The sequence below is a fragment of the Macaca nemestrina genome, chromosome 5 (assembly GCF_043159975.1).
Source record: "Macaca nemestrina isolate mMacNem1 chromosome 5, mMacNem.hap1, whole genome shotgun sequence".
NCBI lineage: Eukaryota > Metazoa > Chordata > Mammalia > Primates > Cercopithecidae > Macaca > Macaca nemestrina.
In genome coordinates, this window is record NC_092129.1 from 744688 (window position 1) to 770538 (window position 25851).

Sequence of the window (25851 nt, forward strand, 5' to 3'; positions counted from 1 at the left end):
CTCGTCCCCTTTCTTTGGGGTGATCCAGTCTCAGTTCTCATGATGTGTTCTGCTTCTGCAGGAATTTCTGAAGCTGCTGAGTGTAGAAAGCACTGAGGAGGCTGTGCTCCCACCCCTGTGAGCCTTCCAGGCATCATCCTCTCCCCTTGGCGAGGCGGCGTCCATGACACACCGAGGAGGCTGTGCTCCTGTCCCCCGTGAGTTTTCCAAGTGTCCTCGTCTTCCCTCCAGGGGTACAGGAGGAACCTTTCAAACCCTTCTTAAACTTGTTTTCATGTCTTTGTTTTAACAGATTTCTTTGCATCGTCTCCCTTATCCAGAAGTGGGGTGAACGGAGTTATTCATGGGAGTCAAGAAACCACACGCAGCCCAAAGTGACGTTTGTTTCCCTGAAATGATTTGTGTGTGTTCACCTTTAAATGCAACTCAGTAAAACAGGTGTGTTTTGAGGAATGACTTTAAATTACTCAGGTGAAAATGTGACAGTTAAATTTCATCATCTGTGCGGGTGTCCACAACCCCCTTCTGTGATTGCGTGTGAGTTTGTGACTTGTGGTTATTTTTGAAGAAAGAAAATCTGTTGCTGAGGACTTTAGAGGGTGTGCTGGGATTGTGTAGGGTGGACATCGGGAACTTCAGTGTGTGGCTTCCTTGAAGAGGTTCAAATTAAGGCTGAGAGTCCCTACTCCAAAATGCTCCAAAACCTGAAACATTCCGAGCTTCCTCATGACACTCGAAGGAAATGCTTTTCGGAGCAATTTGGATTTCAGGCTGGGGAAGCTCAACTGGAAAGTGAAATATTGCAAGACCCTTCTGGCCCCAGGAGCTTGGATAAGGTCATGGAGGGGGCCTGTGCCGGGTGTCCCTGGAGTGTGAGGCAGCCTGGGCTCGCTGAACTGATTTTTGTAGGAGCCACAGAAGGGAAATAGGGTCAAAGTGGCCATGCCTGGCTCCTGAGAAGGCTGGACCTTAAGGAGGTGGGCGCAGAGGGCAGCAGTTGAGTCCCCAGCGTCCGGGGCTCCTGTCCCTGGTGGAGTTGAGAGCCTCCTCTAGTTGTGGCCTCTCCCCTGTCAGCAGCCACTGAGGCCTGAAGGGAGAGGGGGCTGAGGAGAGGAGGAAGGATAGGCCTACTTCTGGAGAGGGCCAGCATCTGCCTGTGCTAGCCTCGTGTGTTACTCCTGCATCCAGGGTGCACGGCCGTGCCTCGTGGTGTAGTGGTTCCCGGGATGCACAGCGCTTTTGTCTGCAGTAACGGCTTTGTCTCCGACCCTTGGAGGCAAGTTACCTTTTTCCCCAGTGAAAAGAGGTAGAAAATCTTACAGAAATGCATTTGCTCTAATGTCTATTTTCCGATAAGACATGGTCGCTTAGGCTAAATCTTTGGGAGGTCAAGGCAGGAGGATCACTTGAGGCCAAGGGGTTCAAGACCAGCCTGGACAACATAGCAAGACTCCATCTGTATAACAGAAAAGTTAGCTGAGTGGGGTGGTGCGCGCCTGTGGTCCCTGCTACTCTGGAGGTTGAGGTGGGAAGATCACTTAAGGCTACAGTGAGCTGCGATTGCTCCACTGTACTCCAATCTTGGCACAGAGCCAAGACCCAGTCTCAGAAAGAAAAGTAAAAAAAAAAAAAAAAAAAAAAAAAAAAAAAATCCAGAAATGTCATTTTCTTTTTAAATCATCCCAAAAGAAAAATCGTTTTTTTCTAAGAATGTAAAGGGAACCTGATACGATTCTTTCCTTGCATTGTTTCTCCTTTTCCAAATATTTACAGTAGTCCATCCACATCGTCTCTCATCTCATTACAAAGCAGCAGGTGTCTTTGAGGTTAGTGGTGTTTCTCTGTGTCGCACCTTGGAGAACAGCCAGCATGAAACCTCTTACCACGATCGTGCACATCGTTTGTAGTCCCAATTAAAATCCTCTCCAGAGACGCCTGTGCTGCTTATTATAGCAGAACTTTGGTTGTGCTGAAATGTGCATTCAGCTAATGGTTTTAAGTTCATATCTGAGATGATGCTGTGTAATTCCTGAAGCGTTATGGGATCAGTAATGATTGAAGATAATTCTGGCTGATGTCATTTAGAGGATATTTTTCACTTCAAGTTAAAGCTTCCTTTGCGATAGTCATTTTGGGATTCATTTAACTATGCGCTTTATTTCATAGCTCAAATTTTCATTAGTCATTTCATAACATAGGATTCTGAAAGCAGATTTGGCAAAATCTTTCTAACAAAATGTTTGCTTATGACGTCCCAAGGAACAGCACTCAGAATTGCTGGTAACTGTGGTACATTTTAAGGCTGATGATAGAAGTCACTTGAACGGCAAAGGGCTGCTTTGTGAGGCAGATGGGGTTTGAACCCCGACCCTCCTGATACACCAGTCCTGACCCTGGCCTTCTCTCCTCTCCACTGGGAGATGAGAAGGGTGCTAGCATCCTCCTCACAGGCTGTCCTGAGAGCCCTGGACTAAGGGCTTGTGTTCCTCTTGCAGGTGGCGCAGATGTGGGGGCTTGACGATATACACACTGCAGGCTGCCAGTGTCGGGGTAATCCAGTGTTATTCATAAATGGGGGATTTGCTTTGCTCCCCTGCAGACCAGGTGCGGTGCTGCTGTTGTAGCAGGTGTGTGGATCCTCTTGGGTGGTCCTCAGGTGGACAAGGAGTCACCGATTCTGATTCCCAGTGTTAGATGTGAGGGGACCATGGACCTCATGTGTTCAGAGGGGAGGAGTAAAAAGTTTTGCTTGTAATTCCAGGACTGTCTATCCCAGGAATGCCAAACCACTGGCTTTCACCTGACGCTGTCGTAGGTGACACGGTATGGAAATGAGGACTCATGTTCCGCATACCTGAGCCCAGTACCCATCTCCCTCCAGGGCCGTGGCCAAGCCCTCCTCATTTCGTTGCGTTGCCAGCCTGGGGATCTGTAAGCCCAGTGACGTCTCCGGTCTCGGCCTCCCTCCCCGTGGGGACAGGAGGTGGCTTCAGGAGACTGGTGATGAATGCCTGAATGTAGCCGACTTGTGACTGCAGTTCTGTCTAAGGGCCTCCCCGTGTGTTAGATGTCAGTAAATGACACCTGTGTGTGGATCTCATGTGATGAGAGAAACAGTGGGGGAAACCAAAGCTTGTGGAGTCTGCAGGTTCTCGACTTGGGGGTGTGTGTACCTGTGTACTTGGTGAGGGAAGTGATGTCTGGAATGAGTGTGCAGGTGTGTCACGTTTGTGCGTGTGTGGTGAGCGTATTTAGCAGGTGTGGCTGCAGTGAGCATGTTCATGTGTGTTGCATGTATTTGTCGGTGTGTGTGGAGTGTGTACACGCATCATATTTAGTGAGTGTATTTGAGGGTGTGTATGGAGTGCATACATGCGTTTGCGTGTATAGTATTGGGTGAAGGGGTGGCATGTGTGGAGTAAGCATGGACACGTGGGGTTTCTACGTGGTCCTCCCCTGAGCCTGCTCCTGGGCCCTGCTGTCCTGGCAGCTTTACAGTTTGGTCCGTGTTTGATTCCGGAGGATTCTGGAACCAAATTCTGAAGCTGTGATCACAAACTTGCAGCCCTGGAGGACGCTGGCCCGTGGAGCCGGCACGAGAGACTCTGTGCTGGCCTCTCCCTGGGCTGGGCTCTGTCCACAGAAGAGCATGTCTGATGATTGAGCTGTGCGGGTCTGTGGCTCCCCAGCCTCGAATCAGCCCTCGGTTCTGTCCCACCTCTGTTTCTCTTGCTGAGGGGCTCCGGGAAGTGGTGCCTGGGATGGTGTTTTCACCCTGGGGTTGCTTCGCCAGCTGCCCAGGTGCTGGCTGCCTGAGCCCTGCTGCTGTCCTGGGTGGACGGGGCTGTCGCGGGGACATCCCTGAGCACCTGCGGGAAGGCAGGTTTAGGAAGTGCCAGAGGTGAGTGGCTTCCTCCCACATGTGATTTTCTGGAAAGTTCTGGGTCTCATATTTTTCCCTAAGGGAAGTTAGAAACTGAGTTTCTCTTTAGGGGAACGTCTTTGCAGCTTTTGTTGCTTGAATGTTCTCCAAGTGTGGAATACTCGGGGCTGTATGTGTTTGGGAACATCCGTGTCCTGAGCGAATTCAGTAGGGAATGGAGAGAGGCCTCCTGTCAGCTTGGCCTCTGTTTCCAGCTTGTTGAGGGTTGACGGCTGCTGGTATCCCAGGGAGAGTTAAACACTGGGAGGTGTGGGATGGGAACGTTTGCTCTGATAAGGTCAGTGGGAAAGCATCTAAACAAACGTTGCTGTTCTCCGGGCTCCTCGGGTCGAGCGTGTTTTGTGGGGTTGAGGGAAAGCTACCTTTCTTCCTCTTCCTCACCATTTGAAAGGTGTCCAGGACACGTTCCTCTGGAGAGGTGATGCACGTGAGTGGGGGTCAGGTCGTAAGCTCCGAGGTTATTTGGGACCTGTCAACTGATTTCCGGAACACACAGGTTCCTGATTAGCTAAAACATTTCAACACGACGTGATAGCTGGTGGTTGTTTAAAGACTATCACAATTTTCCTGTTACTCTTTAAATGCCTGTTGAATGAGGGAAGATTCACATATTTTTCTTTTCCTGTCTGCATACTTGATATTTTGTTTTTTTTGTTTTTTATGTGGGTGTGCAGCTAACAGGAATTAGAAGCAGTCTCAGCCCTGGGGAGACTTCAGGACCGCCTCAGTCAGTGCTGAAGGGAGGCAGGGATTTGGGGGCTACCTCCTCCATAGGATGGACACCAAGGGCCAGAGGTCAGCAATCTCAGTGAGGTCACAAAGACGGGCACACCCAGCACCCTGGCCCATGTGCCTCTCCTTCACCTTTGTCTCTGCTCAAAGCTGCTCTCCTGGGTCATCACGGGTGATCTTTAGGCACGTGCTTGTTTCTTGCAGAAGTGGCATCTGGCTGTGGTCAGTGTGGGCCCTCAGGACTTCCATGTTTTTGGCTCACATCAATATTGGGCAGTGGTGTATGTTTGTTTTGGAGGGGTAGATCCGGTGGATTTTGGCTTTGCCAACTCATTTAATACCTGTTCTCCTAGGCGCGGGGACCCTCTCGTAAGCCGCATGTTCTCCTGGGTTCTGGGACCCTATCTTAAGCTGTGTGTTCTCCTAGGCGCTGGGACCCTATCGTAAACTGCATGTGAGGGATCTCGGAGGTGCTCCTTATGAGGATCCGCTGCCTGACCTGAGATGGAACAGTTGCAATTCAAAACCACCCCCCAGAAAAATTGTCTTCCATGAAACCCATCCCTGGTGCCAAAAAGGCTGGGGGACAGCTGGCCTAACAGGTGCTAAGATGTCAGTAGATTTTTGGACTTGGGCCTCAGTTGAAGAGGATTAGATTTTGAAAGGTGGGGTTTGAAGGCTTCTAAAGGGCATGTTTTCATCTCCAGTGGGGCCTGGCCAGAACTGGGTAGAACTGACCCAGAAGCTGACAACTAGTCAGGCTGGCTCACTGCCTGTGTCCTGTGTGTGCAGCCTTGCTGTTCATTCAATTGTCTGGTGTTGTGGATTCCATCCACAGCCTCAGAGTAGTGGAACCCATTACTTCAAGGCTGACCTTATTTAACTTTATCAAAAAGACATGAAAATCATTTAGTATAAATCTTCCAGATACCTGTATCCTTTCTTTTCCCAGAGGCTTTTAAGTATTGCAACTTAAAAATCTTCAAAAATATCTTTAAAGGGAAACCTCTAAGTACATTTTTGATGAGCACCCTTGACAGCTTTAATATGTGAAGTAAATTCCCTTGACTTTTGTATTCCTAGGAACTCGTTCATGTTTGCAGAAGACTTTGTATTTTGTCAACAGTGACCACTGTTCAGTGACCATCATACCTGCCGTGTCTCATTTAGAAAGTTGGATGTGGATGTATTCACTTTTCAGACGCACAAACACATGGGCTGTTTGTTTTTGGTTTTGATTTTTTTGGGTTCCCCCCCCCCCGCCCAGCTGAATTCAAGAAAGGGAAACAAGGAGACAGAGTAAGTCCCCGAAAGCGTCTAAGTGGCTGGGTGGGGGATCCTACTATGGTGTTGGATTGTGTTCTGCCAGACATCGCTCCTCGAAAAGCTGACCCTGAAAGGGCTGGCATTGCCCTCACCCTGGGACATTCGTCTGTCTCACCAGAAAATGAAGAATCTGCCAGGGTACTGTGAGTAAAATTCAGTCAGAACTCGATTAACTAAGAGGCTTTGTCTCAAAGGCCAAAACATGAGGACACATTTTTAATTTTTAAGGAGTGCTTCATTGTGAGTCAGTTCTGACGTGTACTCCATTAGGAAACCTCTGAACTTCCACGGTCAGGCCCAGAACTCTGAGGGAAAGTGGTTGTGCCCTTCCCACTGTTTTTGTCACTAGCTGTATTGATTTCCTTAAAACCCTTTTTATATGAGTTCTATTATAGTTTGAAAAAAATTCACTTAGGTAGAACTGGAAGTGTTTCCGCAGTATTAATACTCATGACCCGTTCTGGGTCTCGGTATATGTGTACTCTATAAATGTACATGTGTGTATGTGGTGTACACATACTACGTGTATTTCCACTGTGCATGTATTTACAATGTATAGGTATGTACACTACCTTTGTGTCCTACACACGTGCATGCTGTAGGCATGCATGTACATGTGTATATGTGTGTATCTATGGTCACTTTGGTTATATGCACACTACTTGGACACCTATCTGTTCTGCATGTGTACATACATGCATGTATTTAATGCCATATACATGGCTGTGTACGTACACCATGTGGGTATGTGCACATTATTTCTGCAGATGTATATATACTTATGTGCACACAAGCATGCATGTACACTATGCACACTGAAGAAACTTCTGGATATGTACACACTAATACATATACATGCTGCATATGTATGTACACTGTTGCATATGTGTATACGCTTTATACGTTAGTGTACTGATGTACGTTGTATACATGTGCATATGTGTACACTGCGCATGTGTATGCATGCTGTAGTGCACCTACGTACATTGGATAAGAGTGTATGCTATTGGCCGGGCGCGGTGGCTCACGCCTGTAATCCCAGCACTTTGGGAGGCCGAGACGGGCGGATCACGAGGTCAGGAGATCGAGACCATCCTGGCTAACACGGTGAAACCCCGTCTCTACTAAAAAAATACAAAAAACTAGCCGGGCGAGGTGGCAGGCGCCTATAGTCCCAGCTACTCGGGAGGCTGAGGCAGGAGAATGGCGTGAACCCGGGAGGCGGAGCTTGCAGTGAGCTGAGATCCGGCCACCGCACTCCAGCCTGGATGACAGAGCGAGACTCCGTCTCAAAAAAAAAAAAAAAAAAAAAAAAAAGTGTATGCTATACGCACGTGTATACATATAGCAAATAGCATACCTATGTACATACGGATGTGCATGTGTATGCCATATGCATGTACATACAGGTTATAGTATACCTGTGTACGCTGTATGCATACAGATGGGTGTACGTGCTATGCATGCGCATACGTGTTAGCATACCTATGTACATTTGCTATATGGATGTGTGTATGCTCTATGCTTTTACACACGTAGTGAACTTGTTTGTACACTATATTTGGATGTGTGTACACTCTATGCATGGACACCACATGGATCTGGATGTGTGTGCACTCTGTACGCATGTAGTGCACTTATGTACACTCCACGTATTCGGATGTGTGTACGCTCTATGCAGGTACACGTGTTACAGTGTACCATATACGTACACTATGTGGATGTAAATGTGTGTGCGCTCTATGGCACCAGGAATAGGGCTCCCGCAGGGATCCAAGAACACACCATCTCGCTGGCACCGGAGAGTGTAGGATGAAAACAGTTGTTTGTTGCAACCTAGTTGAAATTTGGCAGGTTGCTATATCCTTTGCAACGATTTAGGAATAGTCACTTCATTGATGTGTGTGTTCCTGAAATCATAAACAGCTCTGTGAGGTGTGTCTCATCCCCAGACGAGAGAGGGAACTGAAACAACAATGACTCGGTCACTTAAGTGAGGTAGAACTAACAGAGCAGCTGTCTAGCTTTCTGTATTATAACTTTGTCAGCAGCTCAATGAGAAATCGGCACTCATCAGGAAATGTGTCCACTTTCTACTGTTCTTTATTCGTGGCGTATTTACTGCCTCGTGTTATTCCTCACGATGTAGCAAAATCTCTCCTAGAGTTGTGAATATAAACAGTTCATGACAAATGTAGTATCTTCTTTGTTAACATTGAAAATAATATGTAAGTTCATCTTCAGATACTGTTTGGAAGGATGAGAAAGAAGATGTTTAGGACGAAAGAATAGAGAGCTTTCAAGTACACAGGGAAAATAAGGACTTTGTGCAAAATATTTCCAAATTTGGAATTTGAGAATACTAAATCTCACATCTAAGATCGTAGGTAGTTTTTTGGGGGGGGTTTTAAAATTAGTACTTGGTTTTCCATGCCTTTGGGAATTTCACTCCTGATGGAGGATTGCAAGAATAACCTGATTTTTCAGAACAGAAGGGCAGTCTGTCTCAAAGGTAAATTCCAGGTTCTACCATAGAGAAATAGAAATTGCTGTCAACTTTCTGTAAGGTTCTTCAGTTCTTTCCTCTTCTGTGGTTAAAAAACCATCTCTGGGTTTAGTCTCAGCCAAGTTCCTCTTATGAGGTTGCCTTACATTTCGCACAGCTGTTGAGAGTCTTCATCATTCGTAGTTAACTCGTCAAAAGTAAACTTTGTACTAGTTAGATCTGAGCACCTTGAAGGCAGGGCTTTGTTTTATATTTTTAATAAGCAGCAGGGTGATGGCAGGGCTGGGGCCCTTCATCCCATCATGCGTTCCTCTGAGCTTTCGGAGTTCTCACTGCGTGCCGAGTGTGGTGTTGGCTGTGTAGCGTTTAAACAGGAATATGAGGCTCTGCGACTTGGGACGCTCTTACCACCTTCATAGAGAGCTTGGTGACAGCTTAGCATGACAGCTTACACACCTGTTGTGTATACTTTATTACGGCCCCACAGAAAGGGTATTGATTTAAACGTGACTAATTTCTCGTGTTTCTTTTTGCCTTTATTCCTAGTTACAGTCCTGATACTTTTTCTTCCTTTAAAATCTTGCTAATCGCTGGTGAATTAGTGATAAACTATATTTATGTGTTCTCTAAATCTAGCGATTTAATTGGAGGTCATTATTCTTGTACCATGTGTCAGTGCTGTGTCAGGAAGGCTCAGTTTTACGTTGTCAAAGGATTAACTAGAGCAGGATGCAGTCTTACTGGAACTTGCTCATTTATGAAATATAGGCACTTTATTTTTTGTTATACTCGAGGTGTGCTCAAATGTAAATATTTTGAGCTGTGTTAGAAGGATATACAAGATTGTAATGAAGAAATCAACAACTTGATCAAGTACCAGCTAATGAACTTTATGTTTGAAGTATATGGAACATGGACCTTGGCAATCAGTTTTCATCTTGACCTTTTATTTTTTTTACTAGAATCTTGATCTGTCACACAGGCTGGAAGGGTGGAGCACAGTAGTACGATGTCCGTTCACTGCAACCTCTACTTCCCAGGTTCAGGTGATTCTTATGCCTGAGCCCTCCTAGTAGCTGGGGTTACAGGGTGTGTGCCACCATGTCTGGATAATTTATTTTTAGTAGAGACGGGGTTTTGTCATGTTGGCCAAGCTGGTCTGCAACTCCTGATCTCAAGTGATCCACCCACCTCAGCTTCCCAAAGTGATGGGATTACAGGTCTGAACCACCATCCCTGGCCTGATCTTCTGTTCTAATATTGGTTATTCAGTCTCGATGATAGCACCTGGTTGTATTAACTTGTTGTAGAAAGCAAAATTGCAATGAATCTGGTTGTGTATGTACGTGCTGACTTAGCGTTCATGGCAGCACTGTGAGGTGGGCATTGTTCCTGAAGGAAGGATGGATGGGCAAGTCGGGGCTTAGATAAGGGACTTGTGGGCAGTCACTGTTATCCCATGGCTGAGATCAGGCCTGTCTGTCGCCTGTACCCTGAACTCTTAACACACGAACGAGCAACTGTCAAGAGTCGGTGCTCGAGTGTGATGTGGCCTGTGGTGTGTGCCTCTCAGCCTTGCTTTGGCTCGGGGTAACGGCAACAGCTCCGTCCCTCATGCGGCTGCCTGGGAGTCCCAGGAGAACCCACTGATACCGTTTATAAATGCCAGACATCGAACGTTCTCCTTGGTACCAGCACATCTGGAATCGGACAGTGCAGTTAGATTCTCGGCCAACAAACCTGTACAGGAGTGTGTGAACTCTGCATTTGCTTCTCTCGGACAAAGGTGAATTCCTGGTCACTAGTGGATGACAACAGGTGTGGCCTCAGGAGCAGCACGGAGACAGGCACCCGGGTGCAGGAAGAGCATCTGCAAGAGGGGTTGGGGAACATGACAGATGCACGTGCGAGTTTAGCTGTTACCGTGGCGGGTGGGGGGTGGGTGAGACCAGATTTTCTCATTGTTGTCCCTTTCTGAAAAGGGCCCTGAATTGACTTCTCTGTGGCTCCTCGCGCCTCCTTGTCAGGTTGGAGGAGACTGCTCCCCTGGCTCAGGCCCTGCTTGCGGCGAGACGGAAGCTCCTGTTGCTTGCCCTGCCCTCCCTGTGACGTCCTCTGTGCTGTTGTCCGGGAACAGTTCTGCCAAGCAAGCTTGGACTCTGCTCCCTTCTGCTCTTGGATTTCATGTCTGGAAGGCTTGTGTTCTTTCCTGATTTTTGATGATGCTGAGCTATGTTTTTGCAAGGATCACACGTGCCCATACAGGGAGAAGCTCCTTTGCAACTTTAGCATCTTGACGCTCTCAAGCAGAGCTTGCTATCGAAGTTGACAGCCTCCTGTGTTTTTGTTTTGGCAGAAACTGAATTTCAGTCCTAGGACAGCTTCAGCACACTTGATCCTAGCTCTTCTCTCTCACTGCTCCCCTCGTGTGTGGCAGAAATCATATGCCCTGAAGTTTACCAGTCCCTTCATTTGAAAATCAGTTAATGTATGCGATCCTCATGAGAATTTTACTTTTTATAAAAGCAATCGCAAAGAGTGGGTTTTGTGAAACCAGTGTTTTATGTGTATATTAATTGCACTCACAATAAGCTTTGTCTTCTAAATATTTCATGTTTCAGATTAGCACTGGAATCATGCCCTGGAGTAGTTTTGCTTTTCCGCTTTTATTTTTGGCTAAGGTAAAGTTGAGAACATTATGATATTAGGTGTAGTGACCCCTTTTAGCTTCTTCTATGTCTGTTTTCCTTTAAGCCAGAAGCAGCAGACGGATACCAGTTTGTGAGCACCTGGCATCTCCCGGGCCTTTCCTGGGTCTTCCCTCCGCTGTCTCATGGACAGAGCAGTCACTCGTGGAAGGTGAACCTGAGAATCTGTGCGTGGAATTAAGTAAATGTCATAGCTCTCTTCTGTGACGAACTGAATCACATTAGGCCCAGTAAATTGTAACAGCAGGTTTTGCACATACAAAGCATTGAACACCAGGACAGGTAACCAGGCTGTGACGCTTCTGGTCCTGCACAAGACCTCCGGTATCACAGCACATTTAACATATTGGCTGCATTGAGTGTTTGAAAACGTTGTGTATGTGTCATGTCCGTGATTTTCGAGGGCCTGGAAAAACACCTCTGTGGTTATAGCAATCTTGATCGTTGGGAGCTTAAGGTTAGTACTGGGGCAGACTGTGTTTTAAAGAATCAAGGTCTCTCGAGTATGTTTCAGTTTTCCCATGAAGAAGAAAGATGTTAGCTGTTCTTTCCTGGACTGTGGCTATCAGAGTGCCCCACCACAGTCACTCACACGTTTACTTCATTTCCATTTAACCGGGCTGGGCTTGGGCCAGAGTACTTCGGTTGTCAAATGTCATATGAGGCTGAGGAATTGTCTTCTGCTTCATCGTTGGCATATGGAAATACTGTTTTTCTTTTTTTTTTTTTTGAGACGGAGTCTCACTCTGTCGCCCAGGCTGGAGTGCAGTGGCTGGATCTCAGCTCACTGCAAGCTCCGCCTCCCGGGTTCACGCCATTCTCCTGCCTCAGCCTCCCGAGTAGCTGGGACTACAGGCGCCTGCCGCCTCACCTGGCTAGTTTTTTGTATTTTTTAGCAGAGACAGGGTTTCACCGGGTTAGCCAGGATGGTCTGGATCTCCTGACCTCGTGATCAGCCCGTCTCGGCCTCCCAAAGTGCTGGGATTACAGGCTTGAGCCACCGCGCCCGGCCTGGAAATACAGTTTTTCAAAGTATACTCTACTTTCTCATTTGTGTTTATATAAAATAATGGAATGGTTATTTTAACTGTGCAGTTTCCTATGCTTGCTTATTTAATTGCGGAAAGATAATGGCTTTATTTTGCTAAAATCTGTGCTAGGAATTGTGCAAAATCTTTGTGAAATGCCCATTTTACTAGCTTAAGTTATAGATCTTTGTATAGAAAAGAAAAAGCCTATTGCTACAAGGAGCATTGTCTTTATCGATGCAAAAAGCTTTAGGCTTATTGGCCGTGTAGTCAGTAAAGTGCATCAGAATGTGGAGAAAATTGAGAAAAGCATTGAAGTTTTAAAATCTGCTATGCAGTTTTCTTCAACTCCCTTGCAAGGTACTTAATTTGAATAAAAGACAGAATAAAGTGTTCCCATTGAGGAAAGGGGTAAGAGGACTGTTCAGAATGTGTTCTGAATCTGAGCAGTCCTGCCACGCTCGTCTGTGATGTGGTGGTGTCCATGGTATCACTTTTACAGAACTTTAAGAATGCTGCTTCTGTGAATAAAATACATTTATTCTTAGCATTTCAGTTTTGAGTTTTGAGAAGTGTAAACGTGTTAATGTTTTCTTTCCCTTACAGAATTTGCTTGTTTTTTTTTTTTTTTTTTAAATGCCTACAAGACTCTGAAGCACATTAATCACTTAAAAAGAAAAGAAAAATAAAAAAGGGCCTGGCGTGATGGCTCACGTCTGTAATCCCAGCGCTTTGGGAGGCCGAGGCGGGTGGATTGCTTAAGCCTGGGAGCTTGAGACCCAGGGAACCGGCCTGGGCAACCTGGTGAAATCCCGCCTCTACTGAAAACACACAAATTACTGGGCGTGATGACTGCACACCTGTAGTCCCGGCTACTCCAGAGGCTGAAGAGAATCGCTTGAGCCTGGGAGGTGGACCTTGCAGTGAGTGGAGATCACGCCCTTGCTGTCAAGCCTTGTTGACAGAGTTTGGACCCTGCCTGATAAACAGCAACGTTCATAACGTATGGGTGAACTACCCGGCTGCTCTGTCTAGAGTAGAATAAATCCAATTACGTTTTTGTCTTTTATTAGCATTGAAATTTTCTTAATCATCCCTTTGTTTTCATTACATTGTAGCAATATATTGCTGCTTAGAGTCTGGAACAAGTAGGCTTCTCTGGATCAGGTTCTTACTGGATTGCTAAAACTTAGAATGATTTTTCCCCTCCTTGGATGTGACTTATAGAACTTTGCCTTTTGGGGTGATGTGTTGCATTTGATAGCGGACACAGGAACGCCCAAAGAATTCACTTACGGGGCTAAAATGTACATACTTTGTAGTGTTTCCCTCCTAGAATGAAAACAGTACCTCTCATTTGGGGGTCGATGATGCTACTTGCTGAAAACATTTTAAATTTTATTTATTTTAATTTTTTGAGACAGAGTCTTGCTCTGTCGCTCAGGCTGGAGTGCAGTGGCACGATCTCGGCTCACTGCAAACTCCACCTCCCAGCTTCACGCCATTCTCCTGCCTCAGCCTCCCGAGTAGCTGGGACTACAGGTGCCCACTACCACACCTGGCTAAATTTTTTATTTTTGGTAGAGAAGGGGGTTTCACCGTGTTAGCCAGAATGGTCTCGATCTCCTGACCTGTTGATCCACCTACCTCGTCCTCCCAAAGTGCTGGGATTGCAAGCGTGAGCCGCCGCACCCGGCCGAAAACATGTTTCTTTACTGCCTCAGTCCTCAGTTGGGTAGTCTGTTCTTTGTAGAACATTCAGGGAGCGGGGACATCTTGAGTCTTGAAAGGCGCTCTCTGTGAGATGGGAATCTTCCGGCTGCGTATTTAGGGAATCCTGCCGGTTGTCATTTACTGGAGAGCGCAGTTTCCTGGCTGCCCTGGTCTTTGAGGGGAGGGAGACTGAGGGGTCATTTTCCCACCTGGAATAATGTGTTTATTAAACCTGGCTTGTGTATCATTTGGATCTTTTTATGAAGGAAAAGCCACATCTGTGACTTTAAGATGAGTGGAAGTCATGTTAAAATATATATATATATATATATATATATATATATGAAATATATATATATATGAAATATATATATATATATATATATTCTGGCTACTATGGAGAAGTTTTGTCCTTGTGACCTGTGAATACAGTCACAGGAGAGCAGAATGTTCACGGTGTAGGTGCTTACAATGTACATGCAGAGTCACGTTCTTCACTAGTATTACGTTAAAAAGTGACAAATAAGAGAAAAATATTTTGGTCATTACAACCTCGGTAAGAAGCTGGCAGCACTCTTGTTTTTGGAGGGGTGTGAAGGGAATATTAAGAAAGTGTCATCAACATTAGACTCGCCCACTCTGCAAATCCTGTGCCAGCTGGAGTGAGGACCCCGTGATGGAAAGATGCACCCCTCTTCACGGAAGGAGTTGAATCTTTGTAGCGCTCAGGACGCATGGTTCATCTCCATAATAAAGGCAGAGTGTGAAACGCCGTGGAGGCTGAGAGAAGCGATGTGGTTAGCAAGTATGAGTGAGACGTTTGGGGCTTGTTAGCACCTGGCGTGTGTGCAGCAAGCTTTGCTATCTGCACATGTGTGATCCTTAGAACACTGGCGTCTGGAGCCGTGGGGGCTGTTGAGGGCCCCAGCTCCCAGCGGGATGAGGAGTTCCCTGTTTACCAGCAGGATAACCGTGATTTTGAAGGCTGTCACTCAATCCCAAGTCCTGGAAGGGTCTCCTTTCAGAGAGGAAAACACCACTAGAGCCTAGGGCAGAATTCAGTGATTTTTCTTATAATGCTGCTTAGATTTCGCAAACATGAAACCAACAACATATTTCAGGATGCTTATGGTTCTTTTGTAACCATGGAAACAAAGTAATTTGCAGTCGATGGACAGTTTGCGGAAGCTGAACTGCCTACATCATGAGCACGGCGCTCTCCCTACCGCCCTGGGCCTTGCTCCGGTTTGCTGGGGAGGCTTGGCAGGGCCTCTTGGCTGGGATACCTCTCTCATGTCCCATGTTGCTACCCCTGGTCACAGCCATACTGCTGGGCACCTGCGCCGTGAGGACAGAGTGGACACGGCGCTGCGGGGCAGCAGTTGGTCAGGAGGTGGCATCCACATGGTCCGAAACAGGTTTCTGTTCATTAAGAGAATGATCATTGCAATAGAAACAGAGTGAAAGAAAATTCTACTGACCTGAGAATGTGTCAGCTGAGTTGGATGGGGAAGTACAGTGAGGAAGGTGAGGGCTGAAAGGAAATGAGGGAGGGAGAGGAAAGGAGAGAAGGGAAGGGAAAGGGGGAGGGCAGATGGGAGTGAAGAGGGAGATGGAGGAGGAAGAAGAGAGAGGGCGGTGGGCAGGAGCCTGGGAAATGTGTCCCAGAGCCGGTTCCTGACCGTCGTGGGTGCGTCAGAGCTGATCTTCCAGGAAAGGTGGCCTGGGAGGGCTGACCCTTAGGAAGTGAGGGCCGGGGGGAGCTGATTTTTTGGCCCTCAGCGGGGCTGATGTTGACCTGAGATACAGTTGATGGTTTTCCTGAAGAGGTCGTCTGCACAGCCACCATTTGCTGCCAGGTTGGAGAGACAAGTGCTCCTCCCCATGGGTTCTTTCTATTTTGTGAATTTTTCCCAGTTTACCTGAGCAGCCTGTCAGTGGAAATGTCGGGGATTACTAACATGTCTCCATCCTACAGAGCAGTCGACCAGCTTCCAATCCTGTAGTTGTTGGGGGCACCATTCCGGTCCTGTCAGTTCCAGCCCAGCGTGGAAGCCGCAGCCGGAGGCGCTGGGAAACCTGCGGGGCTTTCACTGCCGGGGTTCTGATGGGAGTCGTGCGCTGGAAGAAAGATGTCCTTAGGGCAGAGCCTGGCGAGGAGGGGGTGCTGCTGTTGCAGCAGTATATGGAATTTCAAATGACAAATGAAACAAGCTTTTAATTATGACCAGAGCCCTATGCTCTGCGTTTCTTCAAATGGAAATGTTGTGCTGAAATGAATTTGCTGTTAATCGGTTGCCTCATGCAAGACGCAAGACGGAGGGCTGGGAGCAAAGTAGAATGTGGACTTATCTACAAAGCTTCCTCCTCTCAGACTATAATCAGTTGGATGGTGCTACACAGGAATATGAGAATTCATGTGAGAAAGGTGATGGGTGCAGACCTGTGTGACAGGCAGGTGTGTGGGGAGGTTTCAGAGAAGCTTTTGGCTGAAGTGGTGTCAGGTGCAGGTGCAGGTGCTGAAGTGTGATGTCTGTCTGGATGGAAGAGCACACGCCTCTGGGCTGCGGGAAACAGATAAAGGAGGAGGTGGGCAGACGTGAGTCGTGTCTTAGGAATGGTAGCAATTCAGGCAGACCCAGGATCAGGCTCCCACGGGGGAGGAGTGGATATCAGGACCCAGGGAGCGTGGGGTGGGGGTCATACCCAGGCCTCTGGGGGTCTTGTTCTTGTGTCAGCAGGGCCCTGTGCTTGCCCTCCTTAAAACTTTCCTGATCCATAAAACGGGCACGACAAAATTCACCTTGTGACACTGAAGCTTAAATGAGATGATGTACATGGTGTCTTCCTTCCCTTCCTGACACATCCTAGACTCACAGCTATGGTATCAGCGACAGACTGGATGGAATGTTGGAGCCGCTTTGCGCCTGGTGAAGCCAAATGGATTTGTGCAGTGCTGGCGACTGTCTCTGAAAGCCTTTGGTCATGGCAGTGGCAGCCTGGAGTGGCTCTTGGCATACTTGAGTCTGTGGAGTGCAAAGTTGACTGGAGCTCCGAGGCCATTGATACTATCCAGGGGTGAGCTGATGAGGCCCTAAAACATGGGGGAAGGCCGAGAGGACTTGGCTGCCAGAAGCATTGTAGATTTCTGGCTTCGAGAACTTGCTGACTTATGGTCATAGGAAGGTAAACCCAGATGGCTCCAAAATTGTAAGTCCAGAAGAAAGGTGGGAGGGTACAATTGCTGACTAGGTCATGGTTGCCCTGTCCCTTTGTTTCTGGCCATCGTTTCTCCTCCCTCCCCCTGCCTTTGTGGGCTGGAGGGCCTGAGTCTGCACAGCGGTCTATTTTCATGATGACAATGGCCGATTATTACCCTGTAGTAAGAAGTCTCTCCATTTTATTTGGCAGCAGTAGTTAAATAAATTTAAGGAGTGATGGTGTAGTAGTATTTGTTTTGTTTGTGCTTTTTTTTTTTAGTGTCATTTAACTGAATGTTATTTCCAATTTCACTGATCACTTTGAGAGGCCAAGACACGCTTTGATTTGTTATTTTGTGTTTGAGCTAGTTTATTGCCTCACAGGAATGCCAAGTATTCTGTTGTCACACATCATTAAGTATCTCAAATTGTGTTACTATAATACTTAGCTGAATTACCTCCCTTATTTTGGCTTTTAAAAATCTAAAATCTGTGTGAAACACAGGATGGTGCATCTCCATTGAGGGTTGTTGAGAAGTGTGACTTTTGCTGGCATGCTTGAAAATCAGTGACATTATTCTATAGAAACACTTTGTAACTGACAGCAAAGCTAGAAGCTCCTGTAAAGGGCAGAGTAGGCAACGTGTTATGCTTTGAGGGCCACAGAAGTCTCTGCATATATTTCTTTTGTGAAAACTTCAAAGTGTAAAAATCACTTCTGGTTCCCTGGCCAAGGCTCTGTTGGGGATCATGGTTTGCAGACCCTTGACAGCAGCTTAGCTGAAAGCTGGTCTCCCATTCGGTGAGCAGGAGCCTACCTCATTGCTTCAGCCAGAAAGATGCTGCCCTCATGCTGGAATTTACTTCAAACAAACTTGAAAGCTCTGGCACCGCTGCTCATTTCCATACTGTTGCAGGCTACCTAAAATACGGAGGATGCCTTGGCGTTTTGATTTTGTTACTCCTCTTGAAGGGCTCTGAGATGGCTCATCGCGAGTTAGACATTTGCAGAAATGATCAAGCAGAGCTGCAGTCATGTGGCAGATCAAGTGAAGTTTTTTCTGAAAGCTTGTTACAGGCTTAAATTTCTGGTCCCGTTCCATCCACTGATCTTGTATGATATGATTGGTTTCTTTTTACACCCATTTGGGTCTGTGAAGCGTCTCCCCACCGTGGTAGAACTTTAGCTCTGATTTCATGCGTGAGTCGGTATCCTCACTCCTCTTCTGTGAGGAGAAAGCGCTGTAGCTTCTGCGTGGTTTCCGGCCCCTCCCTGCACGCGGATGGATTGGGAGGTATTTGTGGTGTGTGAAATTGCTACCCCCAGAGGGTCCTTGTTCACTCCCCTGGACCAGACTCTTCCCTACTCCCATGGACTGCACTCCTCCCTCCTGGTTCATTCCCTGGACCACATTCCTGCCTCCTCCTTCCTGGCTCACTCCCCTGGACCACACTCCTCCCTCCTGGTTCACTCCCTGGACCACACTCCTCCCTCCTGGTTCACTCCCTGGGCCGAACTCCTGCCTCCTGGTTCACTCGCTGGGCTGAACTCCACCCTCCTTCCTCCTGGTTCACTCTCCTGTGTCCCCACGCCTCTCTCCTGGTTCACTGCCCTGGGCCCCCACGCCTCCTTGCTGGTTCACTGCCCTGGGCCCCCACGCCTCCCTGCTGGTTCACTGTCCTGGGCCCCCATGCCTCCCTCCTTGTTCACTCCCCTGAGCCCCCACTTCTCCCTCATAGTTCACTCCCCTGGGTCCCCACTCCTCCCTCTTGGGGTCGTGTTAGTTTCTGCTGTGCTTGTGCCAGCACGTTAAGGCTGAGTGGCAGCTCCAGGGCTATGGCTGCTCACGCAGCTGTGGCATGAGTGCAGAGAACTGCGGGGATGCAGCTGCCCTTGCTGTGATGCTTCGAGTGTCACAGTCGGTATGGGAAACTAGGTGGGATGTGGATGTCCCAGGAAGGGACAGGAGCCTCCCCTCAGCCTCTGTCAAACAGTTCTCAGCCAGGCATGGTGGCTCATGCCTGTAATCCCAGCCCTTTGGGAGGCCAGGGTGGGGGGATCACCTGAGGTCAGGAGTTGGAGACCAGCTTGTCCAATGTGGTAATTTTTGACACATTAAGGATTAAGAAAAATGACTCTCACTCGTTTGCCTTGCTTTTTAATTGATGATTGGTGTAGCCCAGTAGTCTGAACTTGTTAAGCAACCATTCTTACTGAAAGACTAATGTTTAAAAGTCTCTTCCTCTGGACACGTCTTTGGCTGCTGTAATCAAATGCAATGTAATCAAATGCAATGTAATCAGCACTGGTTAATGGCTTTCTTTGTTTGACTAGCAAATGCTCCTCAGAAACTTCGGTTTCTTGTTATTTTCATTTATAATTATGTTTTAAGCCTTCTAATTTTTCTAGCTTTCCTGCGAGTTGGGAATAATTGTGATGGGTGCTTAGTTTGGGATGTTGACCTATACTCTATGCCATTGTGTGAACACTGATTTCTCCCTTTCTCATGAAGACTGATTTCACCTAGTTTGGTAAATTCTATTAATTTTAAGGAAGGGGGTGGAATGCAACTGCTGTTAGGAGGCTTTTTTAAGGATCGGGGAAATGTTGCCATGATTATTACCGTTACAGAAGGAACATAAAAATACGTGCTGCCTTCAGTCATGATGAATATGTAAGTCCGCGTCTGGGACTGCAGAAAACGGCAGCCCCAAATCTTAAAATCGTGTGGATGCACCAAGCCCATCTGCAGGGCACTGTGGAGCAGCCTGCATTAGCCGAAGTTGGCCCACAAGCCCTGAGGGATGGTGTCTGAGTTATGATAAGGCTCTGACTTGGGATTAAACAGATCTCCAAATACTGTGATATTCTAAACAAAGACACGATACTGCCCAGGGAGCCCAGTGGGCACCTGTAGGCAGTGTAGATGAGAAAAGGTTCCAAAGAAGATTCCTGCAGCTCAGCTAGGAGGATTCCATAAGGCAGTAGACACATCACTGTTCACATGGGAGTGTTGAGCTATATTCATTCCTTTTAAGCAGCCAGGCTTGTGTGTGTTTTTAGGGGCACTCACATAGCGCCCCTTCCACCCTCACTGCCGCTTGTGCCTGTTTGATGTTGCGGATTTCTGTGTTAAGTGTGTCCACTCTCCAAATGTATCTCTGTCTCTAGAATATTTTAGAGTAGACTATTTATTGTTTGAACGCTTGCTTTTAGTGAGGAAGAAATCTTTAAAACGGGCCATACAGACCCTGCTATAAATGTTGAATAATGGAATGTGTAATGTTTAACACGTAGTGTTTAAAGTAGAAGACAGTTTAATTTAGAAATCCTGTTGGAATGCCAACTTAAATTACCACCATCCGTATGCATATGGAAAAGAATGAGAGAGAATGTACAGAATTGGAATTTTGTCTATTTTGTAGAGATTCTGTAATGTATCAGGTACAAGCCTCACTTCATGATTTAAATGCATGATGCTGAAATTACAAAACTTGACAAAAACATGCCTTTGAATAGTGAACCTTTATCCTCCTTGAAATAGTGATTCATTCACTAAAATGTCCACCTGCAACTTTGTCAAACACATTTGTTGCATTAGTTCTCAAGTGAGCTCAGTTTTCCAGACAGGCAGATTATTACTGTTTAAAGTTTGTCCTGATGATGTTGGTGAACAGGGAAAATCCTATGATGTGGATCCTCTGTATGTGTTAAATATCAGATGCGGCCTGCCCAACCCTCTGCCTGTAACTGGGAAGCTTGACTGTCGGGATCATTGTAGAGAACCTTGAGGAAAGCAAAACAAAAAGCCTCTGGAGTAGCAAAAGATGTAGCTGATTTCATGCAGTAAAACTTACACATTTTTCTTTAAAATGTATCCTTCGGAACCTCAGTTTGCTGATTATTTTAGAATCACTGTAGTCTGCTGACAGCAGTCGTGGGAACAGGTGCATGGCCCGGCAGGTGCAGGAGGGTCTCAGAGTGGAGCCGCACACCTGACACTGAAGGAGGGGCTGGAGCCATCACGCTCGTGACTCGTGCAGATGGCCTTGGCTGACCTCCAGAAGAGAAAACGTCAGTATCCAAGGAGGAAAAAGTCTATTAATTTCATGAGTGTTTCCCTTCACAATGGCTACAACCCTGAGTTTGTGGCACCTGCTGTCTCTGGAATGAGGAGTCTTCCCTTCCTGGCAGACAAGCTCTAGATGGGAACAGGAGCTGTGGTTGCTGGATTGAAGAGGTTTCCTTCTTGGGGAGGTGGCCTTCGAGCCTGACATGAAGGAAGCTGTGACTGGCGGGAAAGGGCCTTGGGGACAGTGTATTTACCAGGAGGGTCAGTGACTGAGAACCATCCTGTTCCGAGTGTTGCCATCTGGTTCTAGAGTAAACTTGGGGAGAAACAACAGCCAAAAGCCTCGAGGAATATTCTGTGATGTTGATCACGTTTGGTAGATTTGTTGCTGAGACTCTGAAATGAGAAGCCCGGGAGGTGCAGGTCTATCAGGCCGTGGGACGTGGGAGAGCTGCTGCTTCAGGGGTTGGAGTCCCCGTGCCAGAGGCTCAGTCCTGCAGAGACTTCTGCACAGTGGGCAACTGCTGCCTCTGGTTGATTGTGAGTCCCCCAGATGAATACCCATGAAAGGTACCATGTCAGTAAAGAGTCAAACTCTGTGAAGCATTTGGAGATTTATTCTGAGCCAAATGAGTTACCATGGCCCTTGATATTACCCTCAGGAGATCCTACGAACGTATTCCCGAGGTGGTCAGAGCCCAGCCTGGTTTTATAGCTTTTAGGGAGACATGAGACAATCGATCAAATAAATGTAAGATGTACATGGGTTTGGTCTGGAAAGGTGGGACAACTGGAAGCAGGGGTGTCCAGGTCATAGGTAGATTGGAAAATTTCCTGATTGACAGTTGGTTAAGAGAGTTGTCAGATAAGGGGTTGTGGAGACCAAGGCTTTATCATGTGGAGGAAATCCTCCAGGTAGCTTCGGAGAGAATAGATTGTAAATGTTTCCCATCAGACTAAACGTCTAAGTTCTGTCTAATTCCAGAAGGGAGGTAGGGTGATGAGGCAAGTCCGACCCCCCAGCGATCATGGCCTGGACTAGTTTTTCAGATTAGCTTTGGAATGCCCTTGTCAAAAGCCGAGGCTGTTCAGATGGCCAAAGTGGCTTCGAATTCTAATGTTTTTACAACCAGAAAGTGATTGTGTTTTTTTCTGTGGATGACAGCCAGTGTGGTAATTAATATTTTGTTAGCAGATTAATTTGGAAGTCTGTGTTTTCAAGTATGTTAATTATTAAATCATCAACAAACAGAGAAGGGCTTACTTTGAAACCAGCCTGAGACTCAAGAGGCTCATCAAAGAAAACGATGGACTTGGGAGAACTGATTCACGTGTTTACTGCGCCAAGTTTCAGGCATTATGAGAAGTCTGTGCTGATACATTGTGACTTGAGAACTTAAATCTTGATGGACTCTTAAGAGTGAGGCTTTTTCTTTTTCTTTTTCTTTTAAACGGTCAGCGTTTCTGTCTCCTGTGTTTTGTCTTCCAGCTGCGGAGCACTTTAGGTTTGTGTTCACGTGGCGTTGTTCCCTGAACCACCGGGTTTGTGGCTCCGCGGTCCTGTCCGCCTTGATCGCGTCTTCCCCGCCCCGTGGGTTTTATCCTGAGGACGGTTCTCCACTGTGTGGAGTGGAGGATCAGTGGACAATGGCTTTACCGACTCATTTTCTATGTAGCTCCCAGTTTCTCAAAATCATAATTGTCTTGGATTCCCTGTGAAACTGGGAGTCAGGCCTTGGGCACAGTGCTGGGTGGCCTTGGGTGCAGTACTGGGGCAGGAGGGAGAGATGAGAATAGGAAGGACGGGTTTGTCAGGGGAAGGAACCCTTTGCCGCATTCCTGTGTCTGTTTTAGGTTAAAGATGAATGGCCGGGTGGTGGATGTCTCCCCTGCTGTGGCTGGACCTCGCTGTGCTGAACCCTGAGCAGGGGCCCCAGCAGCTGCCTCCTGCCAGGCCGGGGCCACAGGGCTGGGCTGCTGCCTCTAGGGTGGGTTGCGAGGGCTCGTGCCGAGTTGCAAGGGTCTGCACCGCTCGTGTGTGACCTGAGGGGCATGTGGGAAGCTTTTCTGTGCTCCTCACCTGGGAGAAGTTGAGTTCACCTGGGCCAGAGCCTCTGGGGAGGTATTAAGGCAGAGGCCTGGAATTCCTGCTTTCCCCAGACAGCAAGAAAGCTCAGCATTGCACCTGCTCTGAGATGCCCTCAGCAGCCATATATAGTTGACTTGAACATGAGGGAAGGTGCCAATTAACCCGGCTCTGTGGAGAGCTTTGAGGAGTCCAGGCCCTGGGCCCCGGGCTTTTTAATATGTTCCTTCCTGAACAAAAAACAACAAAAGATCCCTGTGGCTGATGCCGACTGCATGGGGTCGGACATGCCGAGCTTGCGTGGGGCTTGCCCCTGAGTTTCCTTGGTGCTCCTCCCAGCCCCCACGGACACCAGCCTTTCCAGGCCGAGGCTTGTCCTGTTTAGACCCTCGTTGGTGGGGTCTGTGGTCCTGGATCGAGGGCCCAAGCACTTCTTTCATGATTATAAATGACTCACCAGAGACGCACGGCTGCCCCCAAACATCTCATGAGCATGAGATACAGCCAGTGTCGCCGCCGCAAGCCCATAATTCTAGTGGAAAGAGGAAATTTTACTTTTAATGTGCTCGTGTGACTCAGATGCAAATATTTAATTCCCGTTAAACTTTCAAGAGCTTGAGAACCTCTGAGATTCCTTGAAAGTTGTTCCTTTGCCCCACGACTAACTCTCCTGTGGAAGGAGGCTGGGGTGGTCCGCGGCGTCTGGGGTCCTGCTGCGTTCTCCAGGATTCCTTAGGTTTCATCATTAGTCCCAGCTCTTCAGCAGGTGGAGCTGATTGACTCTGACATTTCCATTATATTGTTCTTGTGTTGCCTCAGTTAACTTAGAATAATCAGTATTTACCAGAAATAATTGATGGCGAGATGGGAATTATTGGTGATTCCCTGACATAGGCAGCCTGTATAGATAAGCGTGTTACACGGTGTCTGATTTCTGAGATGTTGGTCCACACCTTCTCAGCAACACACTTTGAAGGGTAGATTCCTGTGCAGGAGAAGCTGCTTTTCCCCGAGACGCGGTGGCGGCCCCTGCACTGGCATGGCAGGGTGGGCGTGTGACTGGGCAGGGCTGGACCTGCTCCTGTCCACCGCTGTGCTGGGCGCGTACCTCCGCACCACATGTGTGTCGAGGGTGCCTGCCTTTGTTCCCCCAGCTTGAACTCATAGAATTGTATACTTTCCTTGACACATTCCTGCATAGAGATGATTAGATCTGGGGGCTGAATCTCAATCTCACATGCATGTAGGTAAATTATTGACGTGAATGACTTGGGTCCTCCACGTTCAGGGTCAGGAGGCGCGGGGTGGGTTTGGAGACAGCTGCCTGGCCTCAGGAAGTTTCTCTCAGAGCCTGTTTCTTTCTTTAGCAAAGTAAATGATGCCTACCTCACCGGGCTTAACACACGCTCAGTACTCAGATGCTGTCTGGTCTTTATTATAGTTAGTATTTGGGGAACAGCATGGCTGGTAAGAAAATGCGTTATCTTTACAATTTATAGAATGTCACACAAGGCAAGCGTGAAACCGGGACTCTACCCTAATCTGAAGGTGCTGGTGCTTAGTCTTCTGAAGCATTTTGTTGTAACTCTGGCGTGTGTCAGCCAAGTCATATGATGGCACCGCATGCATGGTGCCAGCTCAGTTACCTTGGAACCGGGAGCCTGAGGCTGCCAGGGAGCAACTCTCCTACCTCCAGCCTTTGGCGGTTTCTCTCTCTCCTTCCCTGTGTCCCTCCCTATCCCCCACTCCTCCTTTCCACTCCTGCTCCCCTCCCTACCCCCCTCACTTACTCTACAACAGAGGTCCAGACTTTGACAAATCCCAGCTGGGCCTATTTATCACTGGGCTGGGAAACCAGAGGGAAAGGGGCCCAGTTACTACAAAAATAGAGAATTGAAATAGAATGTGAACTACTTTTGCGTATTTTTTATTTTAATCTGAATATGAAAGGCAAGTATCAGCATAAAAAGGGTGCTAACTGCGCCACACAGCTCCAAGTCTGCCTTGTTGGGGCTCCGTGGGTTCCCACGCCCTGGCCTTCTCTATGAGTGTCTGGACACGCCGTGGCTGCGAAAGGAGCATTCAGTTATGGTCCTTTGAATGTTGCAGAGTCATGTTTAATAAGTATCTTCACGTTTACCCACAGCCAAGTCTTGATTTAATAACAGGTACTGCAGGTCTCTGGGTGGGCCTGAGCCTCTGTTTTAGAAGCAGCCGCACCATCCGAGGGGCAGGTCCGTGTGGGCTGGCAGGCGGCCTGGTCCTTGGAGCACAGGGTGGACCTGACCCAGTCCTGGCAGTGGGGGGCCTTGCAGTTCTAGAATGTAGTGATGCAACCTGTGGCATAAATAAAAAGCCTCATGTGCCCCCATGAGAAGCTGGGGCTTCCCCTCAGTAGTGTGGTGTGCTGTGTTTGTGATCGTGCAGATGTAAAAGGGTGAGGGAGATGTCTAAAAACTAGGCTCCCAAAGACAGCCCTTCATGTCGGGTGCTTTCATGTGTGTATGTACACCTGTTTGACGAGTGTACACCTTTA

General features: G+C 47.6%; 1 long non-coding RNA gene across 4 annotated transcripts in view; it reads left to right on the forward strand.

Annotated features, from left to right (window-relative positions):
- Window positions 1-25851, forward strand: part of LOC139363252 (uncharacterized) — a 131708-nt gene that overhangs the window by 91888 nt on the left and 13969 nt on the right. For 3 of the 4 annotated variants that reach the window (XR_011623200.1, XR_011623199.1, XR_011623198.1), the window contains 2 exons: window positions 62-197; window positions 293-863. This is a non-coding gene — a long non-coding RNA (uncharacterized lncRNA). Of the gene's footprint in view, window positions 1-61; window positions 198-292; window positions 864-25851 lie in introns of those variants that run through there. The other variant, XR_011623201.1, reaches the window with a different exon arrangement.